The following is a 20,499-nucleotide window of genomic DNA, read 5'->3' on the forward strand; positions in this document are numbered from 1 at the left end:
AAATGGTGGTTCCTCCTTGGAAGAGAGGATAAGTTCATGTTAAATCTTCATACAGGTGAGGAAGCGTCTTCTATCTGACATCAGTGTTTCATCTATTTTCTGCAGAAATTCAAATGCTGTACAGTCGCCATTTAATGCAGGATAAGTGGTCACTCACATCGTTTACCATCTGCTAACTTCCCTGAAAGAAAAGCTTACCTTTACGAAAGAGCTGCAATGTAAACAATTGTCACATTTCAGAACTTGGGTGTTCTGCACCAGAAAATAACATTTTAGTGGAACAGTACGGATTTCAAATCAGACTCCACTGATCTCTAGGGTTACTTATCCTAAAAGCCCTCATGAGCCAGACGTACTGACACTTGGCAGGCATGGAAGCATGTGTAACAATAAGTTTGCAAAGCATAGAAATGGCTGTTGCCATGTTTAATGGGCCCCACATATATCATTCCACATTGATTTCTAAAATAGCTAACCACATAATGATTATAGAGGAGAAATAAACATGTATATATTTCGTTTATATGACTGAGCAGTGTCCTTCCAACAACAGGTCCATTAAGCCAGAATGCTTTTTGTGTTGCCAGGGTAACTGTATTTCCAAAATAAACCTTAAGCAGTTTTTTCTGTATTAAACTAAGTAAATCTCGCACTTAAAAGGGGCATTTCCTTTTACCCCATTTTTGTGTGTTTTAATAAATGCAGCAGTCTCGGCCTTCACACCAATGCAATTATCTAAGCTGCCGATTGATCCGTTCTCCCGTGATCGATCGGCGAAGACCCTACTTGCCAGTGCTGCCAATATTGCTGCTTATTTCAAAAGAGGAAGTGGTGACGCTTTGTAAATAGTTGCTATAGCAACACAAGGAAGCTTAATAAAGGAAAAAACATGAAAACAGACAGAAAGAGTGAAGAAATATATCCTGGTGAAAGTACATTAAGTGCTACAAAATGTTACTGTAAAACTATGACTAAAATTTGATGGAGGAAAATATAGACCAGTGATTCCCAACCAGGGTTCCGTGGAACACAGGGGCTCCTTGAAGCAGTCTCAGGGGTTCCTCCTATGGCCCTCAGACCGCCCCCCCCCCCCTGGAGGTGGGGGTTTTTGGTATGTATTTTGTAGGGTGGATTGAGAGAGAGTGGGGTAATTGACGGAAGGTAGGGGCGAGTGAGAGAAGAGAGGGGGACAGGAGGGAGTGAGTGAGGAAAAGAGTGAGTAAGAGTGAGACGCAAGGGATAAATACATGCTAGGCGGGAGGCGGGAGAGTTAGTGAGATGGATGGGAGAGAAATACATGGGTAAAGCGTGGGAAATAGAGGTGGCTCGTGAGGTGTGAAATGTTGTGACTGACCCCTGTCGAACCTAATATGTGTCGGCCAGATAGGGGTTCCCCGAGATTTTTCAAAATACTTCAAGGGTTCCTCCAAACAAAAAAGGTTGGACATCACTGATATAGACTGTAAATCAAGAGATATTTATTTTTATTTTTTGTAATTTTGTGGCGTGGAAAATTACAGGTGCATCATTATTCCCTGGCTCAGCTGTAATGATGTTACTACCAGTCTAAGGTTCTGGTTCTGAAGGTTGGAGACAGTTGGAGTCCTTCCGTCTTCCAGCCGGACTCGTGCAGGAGCCTCCCCAGCTATTATTTTAGCACTAGCGCCAATCCTCAACTGAGACACCAGAATTCACGGATCGCGGCCCCCGGGACCCAGCAGTACTGAGAGTGGCGCTGAACACCTTTTCCTGGGAGCGGACCACCATGATGTCTGTCGGGTGAGGAGACCAGCAGAGTGCCTATACATGTTATGATCTTGTTGGATTTATGTGCGATACTCACCTTTTCACAACTGCCTAATATATTTGAATGTATTACACGATGAGAGTTGTGCGCTGTTTGCTTTTTCCTTGTACTAGTACTTGATGCTGAGCCATCTTGACTGAATAGTAGCAGACTCTCTGATTGAATACTAACAGTCACTTGTTTTTCTTCTTATTGTATTATCACATCATCCAAGTGCATTAAACACTTTAAATCACTCACGGTTGAAAGGTATACCAATATTGATCACTAATATTTCAATATATGTTAATTATATCTTATTATGGAATTATTATTCATGTACGATTTGCACCTCACAATTTGATGCACAGTTGTTTTTACATTTTTACTGAAGGCGTTAAACACATTTATGGCTATATTAATATATTAAACTAGCTGAGACACCCGGCGTTGCCCGGGCGTGGAAGGGCAGGGGGCATGGAGCGGAAGGGGAGGGAGGGGCGTGGAAGGGGGGGGGGCCAAGGGGCGTGGAAGGGCTGAGAGGGCAAAGGGCAGGGGGGCAAAGGGCAGGGAGGGGCAGGGGGGCAAAGGACAGGGAGGGGCGGGGGGGCAAAGGGCAGGGAGGGGAGGGGGGGCAAAGGGCAGGGAGGGGTGGGGGGGCAAAGGGCAGGGAGGGGCGGGGGGGCAAAGGGCAGGGAGGGGCGGGGGGCAAAGGGCAGGGAGGGGTGGGGGGGCAAAGGGCAGGGAGGGGCGGGGGGCAAAGGGCAGGGAGGGGCAAAGGGCAGGGGGCAGTTGGCAAGGAGGGGCGGGGGGCAAAGGGCAGGGGGGCAGGGAGGGGCGGGGGGGGCAAAGGACAGGGAGGGGCAAAGGGCAGGAGGGTAGGGGGGGCAAAGGGCAGGGGGAGTCAGGGACACGTTAAATAACCCATTCCCCTGCGTTTACTCACCTTGCACACGGCCGCGCTCCTCTTCGTCCGGGTACCGGCCGCCCTCCTCCTCAACCTCGGGCTCCTCAGCGGAGAGACTGAGACGCTCCGGTGAGGAGGTGCTGTGCCTTTCGCGGGTAGAGGCGGAGACAGCCGGAGGAGCGCCTTCGGGGACGGGGAGCGGCCTGTGTGAGAGGAGAGCTGCACAGTGCGTGCTCTGTGTGTGGGGGGGAAGGGGCGAGCGGGTGGGGGGTGAGGGAGTGGCCTATGGGTGGTGAGAGCCGTGGTGAGGTGAGAGTCCCCCGCTGTGTCCCGGGCGCTCGCTCCGCTCCCCCGCTGACTGTAGCGGCGCCGGGGGGGGGGAAAGCGCGGGAAACCGGGAGACCCGGGGAGAGGAGGAGGTGCGCGCGGGTCCTCCGGGACCGGCGGGTAAGAGACCGGGAGATGTGCTGCTAACATTGTGAGCCCCACCCCCCGGGTTATACATGCTGCTAATGTATGTAACACCCCCCCCTACCCCTAAGTAAGTGTGTGTGTGTGTGTTGGACCTTTGGTCCATCACTCCGCCTGAGGCCAATGAGAGGTGTGCGGGGGCGGGTGGGCCAAGGGAGCCATCTCATTGGCCTGAGGCGGAGTGACGGGCCAAAGTTCCAATGCGATTGCCGCTAGGGACATAGGACACGCAGACAGGCATACAGTGCTTTCAGAAATATATAGTAGATATATATTAAATTAATACCCACTTAATTTTGTTGCAACAAAAAAAAAGGGGAAAAAAAAAAGGATATTTAAATTAACTGTGTGATAGAATATTTTATGAAATCTTGTTAGGTAAAATTATAAATGAATGTGAACTTTCTCCCATCTCTATTTTCTGTACCCTTCCCTCCCCCCCTCCCCCCCTCCCCCCCCATTTTTTATTTTCTTCATTCCTCCCCTCTCCCTAAAAATTTTTAATAAAAATTAAGTTTAAAAAAAAAAAAAAAAAAAACACATTTATGGCAAGGTAATGATGTGGGGGGGGGGGGGTTGCACAACTCATTCATTTTGAAATTATCAAATCTAACGGCATCTCCTGGAGACAGTGACAATGAACATCTATTGTGTGAGATCGTGACAGCCTCTGCAATCCTCCAAAACAGGAACAACAAACTAAAAACCCACGCCGAGACCCTCTTTGTGTTTCAGTGAATCAGAGAACAGTGTCAAAAACCGACAAACCAATTGACATGATAAACAATGTATAGCGCCCTTTCTGAGGGTACACGTTACAAATGCTTAAAGCAGCAGGACTTTAAATAGGTCAGTATCCTTTGTCCTCGTTATCACATAATTTACTGTCACACCCCCTACTATAGTAGTTAACTATTTCAGGGAAACTTTATCGAAACTGTTGCATGTACCAGCACAAACTGAGTTATTAACATGGGAAACAGTGCGTTATCTGCTACATCATGATCTTAATGAGCACATATAGCTCCCAGTTAAGTGGCCCGCCTCATTTACTCCCACATAAAGTGACAGTTCATACTAACACTGCAGTCACGCTGCCAGGAAATGTGTGTGCCTCCTTGTTGGCAAATTGCGACAGCCTTGGTAAAGGTGTTTTCTGTCAGCTTTTATTAATAAATGTGTAAACTTTCATGCTAGAATATTGAAATGCAATGTTGTAACCGGTAAGGCATATTCTATCCCACTTTGCTAAGCGTATCTGGTGATGTTCTTAAACTAGATTTCCATTGGCAAAATCAGAAAACATTTACGAGTAGTATGGCCTCAAGGATATTGCATCAAATTAGCAGATGCGGACAGTTGAAGGATCATAAGATGAAGGGGCCTGGTACTGTATATGGCATTATACACCACACTGCGATAAAGATAACCAATAACAATGTTTGCAGCGCTGCCTTACATCAAAGGAACCACTGAATAATTCTTCCTTGGATACATATTCCCCCAGGGAAGGCCGCACATGGAGCACAATCACAAACATTTTGTTCAAAGTTTAAGCAGCTATACTAAGCAATATGGGATAGAAAACACACTTGTAATAACCTTTTTCAATGCAAATGTACTCATTTTGATAAAGCAGCTACCTCACATAGAAACATACAGTACATTAGAATGGCTCGATCACGAAAGCTCTAAAAAATGTCAGCCTTTTTTACCAGTTGAGTGTGTCTTTTGAAATATGTTTGATTTTGGTACATGTTTTTGTGCACAATTGGAATTGGGGGGGGGGCGCTAGAGTTGAACAGGGATATTCCTAACTCCGGGGTCTGCCCTGTTCCCGACATATTTACCTTTCTATGTGAAGGGAAAATCAAAGATGGTCATCCAATAGGAAGCCAAGATATCATGCTCAGGTGACATTGGGGCTTCCAATTTGTCGGTGGGAATGAAACTTGAATGGCAGCCATATTTATTTCCCCAAATAAACCAAAACATATAAAGGTCAATATCTTGGGAGAGGGGGGAGGGTGTTCTGTACACAAAACACCCTCCCCCCTCTCCCAAGATATTGAGCTTTTTATGTGTCGAGTAGGAGGGATTGTTGCTTTCATTTATGTAACACAATACAGTGTGCGCCGTTCTGTCCCACACTGTACAAATTTGTCCTTTTGGCTATGATGGACTTGGAAAAACTATTTTACTGAAGATACTTCCTAGCATCCCATATAAGACAAGTTATGTACTGGCGCGCTAAGCCTGAATGCTTCAGATGGGTAGACATAAAGCCTTCTCTATCTAAACCAGTTTCTCTACCTGCTTGGATCTGGATGCCTGGGTGGCAACTTTCAAAATACTATGCTCCCTCCTCTACTATAAAATGTTCCCTCCACACAATGAATCTGGCCAGGAAAAAATATAAACTGCTCTTCTCCATAAAAAAATTGTCCCCCCCATTTGGTAATCCTAATTTTGAGCCTGGGACTGTATGGCACCCGGAGATTTCAAATATAAATGTTGGAGAAACTGTGGACAGGATATGATTCACATTTGGTGGTCTTGCCCAAAGGTTGTTAGATTTTGGGTCATGATTCAAAGTTTGATCGAGTCAGTTCTAGGACACCAAAGGTAACCTAGATGTGATGTCCTTTTAGCTAGCCAAGCCTTTATAAAATGTGACTCCCCCTTTAAATAAACTTTGTTCACACATCCTAAGAGCAGAGCGAGTTTCCATTGCTGCTACCAAGAAAAAAGAGGCAAAGCTATATAAGGGAAAACATAATGTTAATTAGATATGAGCTAACTGAAGGATCTACATGCCGCCCTAGTCACCTGTGCAATCACATACTGTAACAATCCTTACTGGGATTTCAACCAGTCAACTCCACTTTGGCAGGCAAAACCCCTACTGCACACTCGGGTATTTGTGCACCTTTATCACAAGGGAACTTTGTTACTGGCTTTGGCCAGCTTTTAACGGCACTAACTCACAAATAAGCATATGCTTGATTTATTTAACCGCTTCAGGGCACTTTCACACACTTCACCGAGTTTAGTCCACTGGGCAATAAGAAATTACATATATTCGGTATAGGTGCCTGCTAAACGGAGGTTACCGTGACGAGGTTGGCAGGCTTGAATCATGTTTTGATCAAAAGATGCAACCAAATGACTCCTTTAGCAACACAAAGTTAGGTTCTAAATTTTAAAATGTCACTACTCAATTTTAGCCCACTTGGGAGGAGCGCAGGAATTGTTCTTTGTTTTCCAAAAACTCTGCTGCAACAACTATTGCAACTGCTGGACAGCTCCTGTGCTGAATGCATCATAACACTGACTGGGCGGAGATGGCTTGGTAAACATGAAGTTAAACAAATGGTATGAGGGAGTACCTGCCCTATAGAGCGTACAATCAAAATGGTGCAAATGGGAGGAAATGCTCATCTACTTAAATATTTAACCCACCACTTTCCTGCTATCTGTTGCCGGTTCAAGCACTGAGCCCCAGCGATTGTGTCTGTCCATTGCTACTGGATATCCGTTGCTCTGTAGGTAGCCCAGTCCACTCGGCCTGCTCGACCTGCCGCCAGCCCTGACCCCGGATACACTTGACTACTCTGCTGTCTTACCCCTTTGGTTCTGTGTTCCTAGCACATGGTTATCCCACCTTCCCAGTCATCTGTCCAATTTTTGTTACTGCTCAAGACATCAGCACCCCCTTCCCTGCTCTATAATCTGCCTACCCTACCTATCTTTCTAATTATCGGCCTGTCTCCCTCCTGCCTTTTGCCTCTAAACTCCTTGAACGTCTTGTATTCTCTCGCTTTTCTCCATTTTCTCAACACCTATTCTCTCCTAGACCCTCTACAATCTGGGTTCCCCACTGCTCACTACACTGAAACAGCCCTCACTAAAATAACTAATGACCTCCATGCAGCCAAAGACAGAGGTCATTACACTCTGCTCATATTACTCGACCTCTGTTATGTCTGAAGCACTTCTCCCCTTTATGTGTTATTTATATTATTTGTTATTTATAAGATTGTCCCATGTACTACTGCTGTGAAGCGCTATGTACATTAATGGCACTACATCAATTAAGACATACATACAGTAGAGCCGGCAAAGTTAGACATACAGAAAGTAAAGTTTATGCTGACATTTTCTCATGGTGAATGAGGAGAAACACAAATAAGATGTTCTGACTCAACTGCAGCTCTTAGACAATACAGCATCTGGGCAGCAGCCGAGACTGCACATTGATCCTTTCTTATCCCAAGGTTGCATTCTCCAAATGGACTACTATCAGGCATGTACACCACCAGCTTGACAATAGCTCCCAGTGCCAACTACTGCATTGCTCCCAATAGCTCCCAGTGCCAACTACTGCATTGCTCCCAATAGCTCCCAGTGCCAACTACTGCACTACTCCCAATAGCTCCCAGTGCCAGCTCCTACATTGCTCCCAATAGCTCCCATTGCTAGCTACTACATTGCTCCCAGTAGCTCCCAGTGCCAACTACTGCAATGCTCCCAATAGCTCCCAGTGCCAACTACTACATTGCTCCCAGTGTCAACTACTGCAATGCTCCCAATAGCTCCCAGTGCCAGCTACTACATTGCTCCCAGTGCCAACTACTGCAATGCTCCCAATAGCTCCCAGTGCCAACTACTGCAATGCTCCCAATAGCTCCCAGTGCCAACTACTGCACTACTCCCAATAGCTCCCAGTGCCAACTACTGCACTACTCCCAATAGCTCCCAGTGCCAACATTTTCCCAATTTCTAGCAGTCAGAGCATGCTCATATCGAAAAAACTCAGGGAAAACACAGAACACTAAAATCATTGTTACACAGGAGTCAGAGACGCTAAAAAAAACTGTACTCTGCATTAAAACTCTGACAAACCATAATCAGAAGTGTTTTACCTTCATAAAACTGGTAATTAATGGAATTTCCAACATACTCTTAAAAAAAAAAACACGTACACAATGTGAAATAATCCTAATACATCTTTAGTTATTTGTACTACCCTCATTTTAGGGATTAGTGTTCATTTATATTGCATGTACTGTTTCAGTAATAAAATGCTTTAAAATGTACAGTACTCAACTTTATATAGTGTGTTTGAGGACATGGGCATTGATGCTGAACAAGGAGAATACGCACCCTCACGGAAGATGAAATGGGCCACCATGTATGTAACTGGAACGGTTCTACACTTTAAGATGTACAAACAGTTCTGTTCATTAATACATTCCCCACCACTAATTCATCCCTTCAGCAAATGAGCAGCTTAGTAATGTCGCCAATAATTGGTTGAGAAAAAAAGCACGGAGAAGCACACAGTTACTACTGCATCGACTTTACTTGAAATTAACTTGCTGAGTTAATTGTGCTTTCCTTCTCACTAAATTGAATATGTGTTAAAAAGTCAACACTTCATTTTTCTTTGATTCAACAATGACATACTGTTTCAAAGGATCAACAAACAAGGTAAATATTTCTGTGCATCTGATCCATATGCAGGTATTCTTATTTACAAACCTCCATATAGCAAAGGTTTTCACATTGTTTACTATGTACTGTACAAGAGCCAGGTCTGATTACCAAGCAGGCCACACCTCTTCCTAAAACCACGACTTCATCTCCAGAAAGAGCCGGCTTTTCCGGTTGTCGAGGCAAGCCAGAAATGCTTCTAGAACTGAGAGCAATAGCATTTCCCCAATCGGGCTGGCATAAGTAGTAAGGAAGATCATTGCAGTGAAAACCAATACAAAGATTTTGGAGCATAGTTTGAAAGGCCTAGTTTAAAGTAGAGTATTGAGAAAGTAACAATTACTGTACTATGTAACCTCTAGAGAGAAAAAAAGCTTTTATCCAACCTGTTTGTGTATAGTAGGTTTCTCCCCTATGCTATGAAAAATCAACATTTCATACATTTGAATGGTAGTTCATGTTCAAAATGCAGTATTGTCATGTCAGGTGAAGCAGCATTTCATCCCATGTAGCAGACTACCTCACGCTTCCAACATGGCTTCATATCAGAGGTATACTTCAGATTACCAAAGTCAGAATAGCAATGCCTTCTTCAGAATCCCATTTGGCCTCACATAGGCGGCCTACCAATGGGTATAAACATGTTGGCTTCATGCTGTGGGACGTACCAATCTTTTTAGCCTCACACAGGCCTCATCTGGACTAAAAATTGCCCATTTTAATATGTGCTGTGTGATACATCAACGGAAAGAGAACATATTTATTTTGCAGCATTAATTTAATAGAAAAATGGTCTTGAGAGATAAACAGGTTAGAGATTACACAGTTACAATGAAAGTTGTTGATGTAAATTTGACTTCTGTAAGTGGTGAGATAAAATGAGGCACAATGTGTATCAGCTTCTTCTTTCGCACCCTAAAACAACTCTTTGATTTATAGAAAACGAGAAACTGACAGCAGAAGCTGGCCCAGATAGTCTGCTTTTTCCCCCCATCTTCTACAAAGTCCCAGACTTTAGGCTCCCTAGTGTTTCTCCCCAGCGTTCTTACATTCTTTGGGTATTAGCACCACCGCTTTTGCTGTAAAGCACCTACAGTTTCACTAAAAAGACTTCCTCATAGTACCCCTACCAAAGCATGGGAGTATGGGTTCGTAATGCAATGAAGCACTGTGCTCTTATATACACAAAGTAAAACACATTGCCCCAGTTTAGCAACTGTGACACATAAATTACATCACTTTTCATAATACCCAGGCACAATACTGATTGCATGCTCTTCAGCACACAAATATTATGAGACACCACAAATCACAAAACTGCATTTTGCTCAATTATTAATGCCCATTATGCGCAGAGAATAATGATAATTACATAATGACATCTGCGGGAAACAAAGTCTTGTGAAAAATGTACCAATTAGTCAGTACAAATAATGCATTTTGTAACAGTGGTAAATGAATTATCACTAGGCTTATTTCAGATTCAGTTTTATTTGCAACGCTACAATGAACTCCGAGAAAACAAAAGTTTACTGTTATGAATGTGCTGCTATTTCCTCCTGGAGCAAAAAAGTCAATAGCAATCTTCTCCATGGTGTTCCTTGGTAACCAGAACAACTGTTCAAAGCAACTGTTCTAAACGAGCTTCTCTGAACAGCATTATAGCTTACCTCAGCCAGTATCAAATATAATCGTGAGAAACATGATCTTGTCAACCTGTTTCAAAGTCGTGTCTTTCAAAATCTATTGCTTACTGTTGTTATTTGTGTTTGTCCGTGTATCACCACCATATTTAGGAGCAAGGTACCATTATTGGAGGTAAAAGAAGGTGACAAACGGTCTTGGAAGTAGTGGAAAAGAGGCGGATTGAGAGAGAGATTGTAAAAAATACTTACTACTGAAAGGAAACAGGATTTCAGGGCAATGTCATAATTGTCACCCACTGCTGAAAGCTGTAAACATTGATCCTAAATGAAATGCAATATAATTCACACACCCTTAAATGTGTTTTATTTTGCAACAAGCAAGACTCTCAACATGCAATTCTGTCAGTCACACACACAAAGGTGCTTAGTATGTTTGCAACACAACCCGCAGGTCGTAATGTCAAAGTGCAGTCCCATAAAAGGGCCACACTCAGCTATTTAATAGCATGACTGGGATGTCCATACACCTGAGCAAGACTGACAATCCCCAATCCTTCTAGTCACTTTCCATTACAACTGGAAACAATGCAACATTTCAAGACTTTCAAAACAAATATTAAAATATTTTTTTTCCCCAGAGGTGTGAAATATCTCGTTTTAACCAATTAAATATATCATTGCCATTATTTTACATTAGTCCTAAGCGGGACTGCACCCTTAACGGGAAGAACTTGTATAACCCACAATGTCTTCACAATAGACTCGGGTAGCACACAGGCATGACTACAATGGGGGGGGGGGGGGGGACGGGGGGTGTAGGGGGGGAAGGGTGGAAGGCGGATAAAGAGGGGGGAGGGCCCTCTATGTGATAACCTCCTCTGGCCCCTTCGGTATCTTCTAAATTTAAGTGTTTGCTTGCATGGGCTCCCGCGTGGGAGTGCCTATTCAATACCCCGCGTATACATTGCTTCTTCCGATATGAGATTGCTCCGGCAGCCGTGAACCATTCCCCCCCCCCCCGTGACCCGCCGGCAGAGGCATCATCTTACAGTTTCTTGACCAGCGCCCGAGCCCCGGTACGCGCCAAGACCCCGGTGGGTTTTACGTGCGGCAATCTTATGTTTTCTAGAGCTGCTCCAACATCTGCTCCCTCGCTAGTTCCTCCGGGGTACCCCCCGCAGCGCCATCCTGCGGGGACTCGCTGAGCGAGGGGAACCGCGGACCCCGGGGCGAAATAGGACGAGACGCTCGGGAGGTTCTTTTTATTTACTTTATTTGCCATCCCTATGTGTTCTTCTTCGTATCCGTGAGGGTTTGATGTGCCTTGGGTTTGGTTATTTTGATTTTTTTAATAGCCATTTTGAATGGGGGCTCCGGAGCTAACCCCCTAGGCAACCATCCAGGATGACGACACAGGAAGTCTCATATATATATACAGGCATACCCCGGTTTAAGGACACTCACTTTAAGTACACTCGCAAGTAAGTACATCTCGCTCAATAGGCAAACGGCAGCTCACGCATGCGCCTGTCAGCACGTCCTGAACAGCAATACTGTCTCCCTACCTGTACCGAAGCTGTGCGCAAGCGGGGAGACTGTAGAGCCTGTTACACATGCGTTATTTACATCAGTTATGCACGTATATGACGACTGCAGTACAGTACATGCATCCATAAGTGGGAAAAGGCAGTGCTTCACTTTAATTACATTTTCGCTTTACATACATGCTCCGGTCCCATTGCGTACATTAATGCGGGGTATGCCTGTATATATATATATATATATATATATATATATATTTTTTTTTTTTTTTTTTTTTACTTTTTATGATTTATAAAGGTAACTTTTTTGTGTTATTGCAATATGACCTGTATTAAAGGAAAAGTTTCGCGTAAAACCACTTCGAGTTCAAATTCCAGTGTCAATTCCTTCTTAAAAGATTGAGAATCCATTGTTCAGTGTGTGACACCCTAACAGGGTACAATTAATGGCAATCAACAACCATTGATCTTCTAATAAATCACTGCTGTAATATAGGCACATGTAATACAAATAATTACCCTTTTTGTCCCAGAAACCCATTGTAGTGCTATTCACTGCAAGCTACTCCAGGAGTTAAAGTGTTAAATGAAGAAATAATTGGATGAGCAATAAAACACATGGCGATCCTTCCTATACTGTCCCCATCTTCTCCTGGAACTGTGGGTTACCATGGTATTTTCAAAAGGAAAAATGCAGAGCAGTTGAAAGTGAGCCTTGTAATTTTGGAAAACAGTAGGCGGAATTTGAATCTCTGATTCATTTGTTAAGCAGAAAATGTCACACTCTGCATTTGAAAATAATGTGAGGATTAAAATACATTAGTATGTAATGCAGAGAAAAGAACATCTGCCAAGCAAACAGCTCTCAAAATGATATATTTCATAAAGTACAAGCAAAATGTAAATGATCTGTTAACTACAGGTAAAGCGGCCCGCTAGCTATCGGAGGGGGGGGGGGGCTGCTGACCGAGGGGCTAGTCTCCGCCTCTCTGGCCCGCCCCCTCAACTCCCCTAGCCGGGGAGGGGCTACAGGTGGGCTACTTAAAGCACAGCTGGCAGGAGCATGGCCTGTTCGCTGCCCGCCAGCCATTACTTGTTAGAGAATAGTGCAAGAAAACCATAACACTGATAGGTAGCAGATTGTCAACAATTCATTGCTTACCTGTCATGTTTTACATGTGAATATTGATGTCTCTTTGTTCTGTTACAGTGTGAAGTCTTTATACTTTTCCAGGAAATGGAAGGAATGAAGTTCCTAAGAGGAGAGGTCGTTGACCAGTTTGCCTTTGTCGCGGTGGCTCTTGGGGGGTAGGTGCTTGTTCTTGCCAGACTGGGAACTGGGCTGTTGAAGCCCGGGGGGAGTGCGAGTGGGCAGGGTCATTTAGACATGACTTCCAGGAGCCCGCTCGCTACATCGGCCGGATCACAGGGGCCCGGTCGTAAAGGGGGCACGGGGTCAGCGGTTCACGGACCGGCTCCTCCTATTAAAGGAGCACTCTGGCAGGGAGTCGCATTTACCCCATTAGTCGTTTGTTATAAAATAAATAGCCGCGGCCTTTTATACCTCCAGATCTGGGCTTTATCGTTATTCTTACGTTCCATGTGGGTTCGGGATGGGGTGGGAGAGGGAAGCTACCCCGCTGCCTCTCTGGTCATGATGCATGCTTTAGGGCAGGGGTGAGCAAACTTTTTATGCCGAGCCCCCCTTTTCATCCATGAAATTTCTCGGGCCCCCCTGCCTGATGTAATCAAAATCACATGACGTCAGCGCACGTGAGCTGGTTCAGCCATTGAGGGCGAACCAGCTTTGTAACGCCCCCGCCACGCGTCTACAAAAAAAGTATTTATAGCACAAATTACATAACTTAAAAATAAATATTATAATATTTGTCTAATAGCGTTCCCATTTCTGCTGTATTATTAATCTCTCTCTTCCCGCCACATTAGAACACCTCAGGACCTCTCTAACCTCTTCCAGTCTCTCCCTGTATTTCTCACTCCCCCTCCAGTCCCTCTCTATTCCTCCCCTCAGTGTCTCCCCCTCCCCCCCCCACTCTCTTTCCCTCCCCCCAGTGTGTGTCTCTTTCTCCCTCCCCCCATTGTCTCTCACTCTCTCCCTCCCCGCATTGTCTCTCACTCTCTCCCCTCTTCCAGTCTCACACTCCTCTTCCAGTCTCTCCAACTCCCTGTATTTCTCACTCCCCCTCCAGTCCCTCTCTATCCCTCCCCTCAGTGTCTCCCCCCACTCTCTTTCCCTCCCCCTGTGTGTCTCTCTTTCTTTCTCCCTCCCCCTAGTGTCCCCCTCCCTCCATTGTCTCTCACTCTCCTTCCAGCCATTGCCTCTCCCTCCCCCCAGTGTCTCTCTTGCACTCTCCAACCAGCTATTGTTTCTCCCTCCACCCGGTGTCTCTCTCACACTCTCCCTCCAGCCATTGTGTGTCTCTCTCCCTCCTGCCAGTGTCTCCCTCCCTCCCACCAATGTCTCTCTCATCCCCATCCCCATGTAGCTCTTTCACCCCCCCCTCCCCATGTCACACTCACTCTCACCCCCCTCCCCATCTCACACTCTCACCCCCCTCATGTCACTCACACCCTCCCCATGCCTCAGTCTCACACTCACTCCCCCATGTCCCAGTCTCACACTCACTCCCCCATGTCCCAGTCTCACTCTCCCACCCCCCCATGTCCCAGTCTCACTCCCCCCCCATGTCCCAGTCTCACCCCCCCCCCATGTCCCAGTCTCACTCCCCCCACATGTCCCAGTCCCCCCCCCCCATGTCCCAGTCTCACTCCCCCCCCATGTCCCAGTCTCACTCCCCCCCCATGTGCCAGTCTCACTCCCCCCCCATGTGCCAGTCTCACTCCCCCCCCATGTGCCAGTCTCACTCCCCCCCATGTCCCAGTCTCACCCCCCCATGTCCCAGTCTCACTCCCCCATGTCCCAGTCTCACTCCCCCATGTCCCAGTCTCACTCCCCCATGTCCCAGTCTCACCCCCCCATGTCCCAGTCTCACCCCCCCATGTCCCAGTCTCACCCCCCCCCCCATGTCCCAGTCTCACTCACCCCCCCCCCATGTCCCAGTCTCACTCACCCCCCCCCCATGTCCCAGTCTCACTCACCCCCCATGTCCCAGTCTCACTCACCCCCCCCCATGTCCCAGTCTCACTCACCCCCCCCCATGTCCCAGTCTCACTCACCCCCCCCCCATGTCCCAGTCTCACTCACCCCCCCCCCCCCATGTCCCAGTCTCACTCACCCCCCCCCATGTCCCAGTCTCACTCACCCCCCCCATGTCCCAGTCTCACTCACCCCCCCCATGTCCCAGTCTCACTCACCCCCCCCCCCATGTCCAGTCTCACTCACCCCCCCCCCCCCATGTCCCAGTCTCACTCACCCCCCCCCATGTCCCAGTCTCACTCACCCCCCCCCCCATGTCCCAGTCTCACTCACCCCCCCCCCCCATGTCCCAGTCTCACTCACCCCCCCCCCCATGTCCCAGTCTCACTCACCCCCTCTCCCCATGTCACACACGCAGGAAGCAGGAAGCAACGAGATGCTGCTGTGTACTGTAGCACAGCGCAGCACAGCGCCACCTAATGGCCAAAAGAAAAATTGCAGCTGCAGACGGCTTTTTTCCCTCTGCTCCTGGCAAAATCGCCGCTGCTTCCTGCGCCCCCCCTAAACAATCTTTGCACACCGCTGCTTTAGGGAAGACAATAGATCTCATATGCAGACCCCCCCTCCCAGCACGGGCACATGAACATACAAGTAGCTACAGTGACATGTTCGTTTCTCTGTGTCAATGTGGGATACAGGCGCTTGCAAGCAGGTGAACATGCATAACACCAGTCATGTATCATATGCAAAGGTCTTGCTACCAATAAAACATCTGGATTTATATGTACTACTAATATATACTGTACATAAAATAGGAGTAATGATAAATTACCTATAAACCGCTGATCATTTATCAAACCAGTTGTTAATGTTGAAGCTATAATGAGCTGAAGGTTCCGAGAAAAGATACCGTGCAAATCATCCCGGGCCGTACCAAGCTCATTCAGCACTTGCAACTGTTCATTTAGCAATCCATAAAGTGTGTCTAATCCACTTACAAAATCGGCACACGCTTTCTTAAATGCCGTTCTGATTTGTTTTAAACATCTAAAAAAAAAAAAAAAACAACTATTTTTGTAAATGAATGATCAGTAATAAAATAGTTTTAAAAAATATTTTCACTTTTATTCCTGCGTTTTCTATAAATACAAGCCAGCGTGAATCGTTGTGTGGTGGCCCGTTTAAACTCCACAGATCCGCATTTAAACGTCTTCCTTACTGGTGGTTGTAGAGTTAATATTTCAGGAGGGAACGCCCTTAAGAAAACATTTTGACAGCATTTCATTTACTTAAGAAAAGAGAATACCCTCTTAGGCCACGCTTATAGTGCGTGCGACGGCGACGCGACGGATGACGTCACCCGTTGCCGCTAGTGAAAGTTGTAATTCGCTTTCCGGCGACGTCGCGGGCGACCAGGTCTCTGATTGGTTCAGAGGCTGTCACATGTGGCGACATCCTCTGAAAAATCTAATTTGACCGGCTTCAGAAATTCGCGTCGCTCCTGTCGCGTCGCGCTTACTATAAGCGCACGTAACGGCAGCAATACATTTGTTTTGCTGCGACGTCGCGTCGCCGGCACTATAAGCGCAGCCTTAGTTAGCATTGTATCCATTAACCTAGGGCACTACCTTAACAGTGGTTGGAATAAGTGAAAATAATTCACTTGCACAAATACAGTAAGGTATCTGTAAATTAACTGTATGTACCTGGGGGTGCAAAACGGCACAGATGTGCGAGCGGGCACACGTGCAAGGCGGCACATTTTGAATTTATAGGGGCAAATTAAGTGATTGGCATTTCTACTTTCTAGAATGCACAAATATTAGATTTTCATTGTATGTATAATAAAGCCTCCTCGTTATCAGGCTAATTTCATTCCAATGAGGCAGGAGTGGTCAAGGGCCACCAACAGGTCAGGTTTTCAGGCTATCACTGCTTCAGCACAGGTGGCTCAATCAGTGGCTCCGTCTTTGACAAGTTAGCCACCCCTGCAATAAGGTGATTACTTTTCCAGAACATTGTCAGCCATGCTTGGAAGAAATTATTTACAGTTTATCCAACAGAAATCTTTCTGGCAATAGCAAACCTGCTTTACGGGCAGTATGAGTATACCAGTAGGTGTGTGTGTGTATGTGTGTGTGTGTGTGTGTGTGTGTGTGTGTGTGTGTGTGTGTGTGTGTGTGTGTGTGTGTGTGTGTGTGTGTGTGTGTGTGTGTGTGTATATGAGAGTATGATCATCTGTCAGTGTCTGTCATTCACATATATATATATGTGTGTGTGTGTGAATGACAGACACTGACAGATGATCATACTTTGAATCACTTATGTTTAAAATAAAATAGTTTGTTTAGAACAGTGGGATGCTATATACAATTTGACATCCCTTTTAGAGTGCCAGTATTGTATAACACCGCAGTATGTTCTTTGTATAATACAATCACCACTTATCGGACAACATGATAAATGAGCTTTTTACTTCCTGTAAGCACAGAATATGATAGTGTACAGAGAGTAGACAAAGGAAGAAATAACTCAATTTCATCCTATTTGCGTAACAGAAGCCATGGGGCCTTCTCTGTTCTCTCTGCCGACAATAACTATAGTATTGCTACAACAGACTTCGACTATTATGCTGCAGCCAAACTTTACCTAATATGACAAAGCTATTCTTACAGACTTGCCACCAGCAGGTTAAGAATGAGTCTACCATGTAATTGTTACGTACTGTACATGTTCCATTTTTTTGTCTTAAAGACCACACTTGTAATTATCTAACTTTTCACCCCCTGCAGAAGAAGTGTCTAAGGCCTGGGACATAGTAAAGACTTTGGTGCTGCTGCTCGCTGTTGCTTGCTGCAGCTCGCTCTACCAGGAGCTTTTTGCTGTCCTGGCAGAGGAGACAGCAAGCGCGCTTGGGAGGCGGGTATCACTGTGTGTGTGTCACTTGGTAGCTGTCAGTGTGTGTGTGTGTGTGTGTGTGTCACTTGGTAGCTGTCAGTGTGTGTGTGTGTCACTTTGAAGTGGTCTGTGTGTTTGTGTGTCACTGGGGAACGTGTGTGTGTGTGTGTGTGTGTGTGTGTGTGTGTGTGTGTGTGTGTGTGTGTGTGTGTGTGTGTGTGTGTGTGTGTATGTGTGTATGTGTGTATGTGTGTGTGTGTGTGTGTGTATTATATAATATTTTAAAAATTAAAAAAAAAAAGACATGTTGTGAGAATAAATTATTTATTAACATTGTGCAACTTTGATAAATATATTCACACACATACATCACACACCACACACACCACACCACACACCACACACCTCTGTGCTGCCTCTGTCTGGTGGCTCTGTAGTTAAAATGCCGGACCGGCTGCAGCCCCATTGGATTGGAGCGGTCACGTGACCGCTCCTCCGCTTCCCCGAGCGGCAAATTTCAAACTTGCCTGTCTTTGGGGAAGTTTCTCAGCCTCCGCACGCATCAGCAAGCATGCAGAGGGAGAAACTATAGCCGCGCTGATTACAGATGCAGGGGCTTTGTGCATCTGTTCAGCGCGGCTCAGCCCGCCTCAGCGACGATGATTTCACTATGTCCTAGGCCTAAGCGACATGAAAAGCGTAGTGTGGTGAGGTCAGAGCAGCGACGGGACTCCCATGACAACGGAGTTCTAGGAAGCTGCAAGTGAAGCACTCCACGAGGACAAGAACCAAAAGTTAAGGCTGGTAGCCATTTTTCATCTAGGCCAGCGTTTCCCAAATGGTGGGTCGCGACCCGGCACCGGGTCACGGAAGCAAAATTGCCGGGTCGCAGCGAGGCTGGCCGCACGGCGTCCCCCCCTCCCTCATTGCGGCGGCCCCCCCTCCCTCCTTGCGGCGGCCCGAGGTGAGGTGCGGGACAAGGCTGAAGTGGTGCAGGCTGCTATCGCTGGGGTGTCAACGGTGATTCGCTGACTCGGGCTCCTACTGCTGCCCCGCATCATGATGTTGCCGCCCATGACATGCTCCGCCCCCCCCACAGGACACGATGCCCGGCATGATAGGAGGTAGGAAGTGGTACGGGGGCGCACCTGTGTCTCCGTTCCTGGAGCTCCCTTCCCCTCAGTCCCCTTGGTGCAGGAGATAGGCACAGGGGGTGGGCAGTGGTGGCTGCGCGGTCGCTGGCGGACAGAGGGAGGCGTGGAGCCGCCTGCTCGGATCGCGGGCCTTTCCTCTCTCCCCCGCCCCCCCCCCCTCCAGTCACTCACATCAGTCGCTGCCTCTGTAATAAATTGTGTGTGTGTGTGTATGTAGGGGAGTGTGTGTGTGTATCAGTGGCTGTGTGTGTGTGTGTGTGTATCAGTGGCTGTGTGTGTGTGTATCAGTGGCTGGCTGTGTGTGTGTATCTAGCTGGCTCTGTGTGTGTGTGTGTGTGTGTGTGTGTGTGTGTGTGTGTGTGTGTGTGTGTGTGTGTGTGTGTGTGTGTGTGTGTGTGTGTGTGTGTATCAGTGGGTGCGTGCATCAGTGGGTGCGTGCATGTGTGTGTATATATAAGGGAGAGAGTGTGTGTGTGTGTGGGGGAGAGAGAGAGTGTGTGTGTGTGTATAGGTGAGTGTGTATCAGTGGCTGCGTGTGTGTGTGTATAGGGGAGAGAGAGTGTGTGTATATACAGGGGAGTGTTTATGTATCACTGGCTGTGTGTGTATGGGGGAGAGAGTGGGTGTATGTATGTGTGTGTGTATCTGTATGTGTGTGTATCTGTGTCTGTATATGTCTATCTGTGTGTGTGTCTATCTGTGTGTGTGTGTGTGTATCTGTGTCTGTGTGTGTATCTGTGTCTGTGTGTGTATCTGTGTCTGTGTGTATCTGTGTGTGTATGGGGGAGAGTGTGTGTGTGTGTATCAGTGGCTGTGTGTGTGTGTGAGAGTGTGTATCAGTGGGTGCATGCATGTGTGTGTATATATAGGGGAGAGAGTGTGTGTGGGGGAGAGAGAGAGTGTGTGTGTGTGTATAGGTGAGTGTGTATCAGTGGCTGTGTGTGTGTGTATCAGTGGCTGGCTGTGTGTGTGTGTATCTAGCTGGCTCTGTGTGTGTGTGTGTGTGTGTGTGTGTGTGTGTGTGTGTGTGTGTGTGTGTGTGTGTGTGTGTGTGTGTGTGTGTGTGTGTGTGTATCAGTGGGTGCGTGCATCAGTGGGTGCGTGCATGTGTGTGTATATATAAGGGAGAGAGTGTGTGTGTGTGTGGGGGAGAGAGAGAGTGTGTGTGTGTGTATAGGTGAGTGTGTATCAGTGGCTGCGTGTGTGTGTGTATAGGGGAGAGAGAGTGTGTGTATATACAGGGGAGTGTTAATGTATCACTGGCTGTGTGTGTATGGGGGAGAGAGTGGGTGTATGTATGTGTGTGTGTGTATCTGTGTGTGTGTATTTCTGTGTGTGTGTGTATCTGTGTGTGTGTATGTCTATCTGTGTGTATGTCTATCTGTGTGTGTGTGTGTGTGTGTGTGTGTGTGTGTGTGTGTGTGTGTGTGTGTGTGTGTGTGTGTATCTGTGTCTGTGTGTGTATCTGTGTCTGTGTGTGTA

General features: G+C 46.6%; 1 protein-coding gene across 4 annotated transcripts in view; it reads right to left on the reverse strand.

The window, feature by feature from the left end:
* The window catches only part of PPP4R4 (protein phosphatase 4 regulatory subunit 4), a 90,306-nt gene that overhangs the window by 43,515 nt on the left and 26,292 nt on the right, over positions 1 to 20,499 (reverse strand). The window contains exon 2 of one of the 4 annotated variants that reach the window (XM_075614450.1): positions 15,798 to 16,012. The exons of 2 other annotated variants lie outside the window; for them this stretch is intronic. The gene's annotated coding sequence lies outside the window, so the exon portion shown is untranslated. Of the gene's footprint in view, positions 1 to 13,009; positions 13,214 to 15,797; positions 16,013 to 20,499 lie in introns of those variants that run through there. One more of the 4 variants, XM_075614451.1, reaches the window with a different exon arrangement.

Source organism: Ascaphus truei, chromosome 9, assembly GCF_040206685.1.
Source record: "Ascaphus truei isolate aAscTru1 chromosome 9, aAscTru1.hap1, whole genome shotgun sequence".
Taxonomy (NCBI): domain Eukaryota; kingdom Metazoa; phylum Chordata; class Amphibia; order Anura; family Ascaphidae; genus Ascaphus; species Ascaphus truei.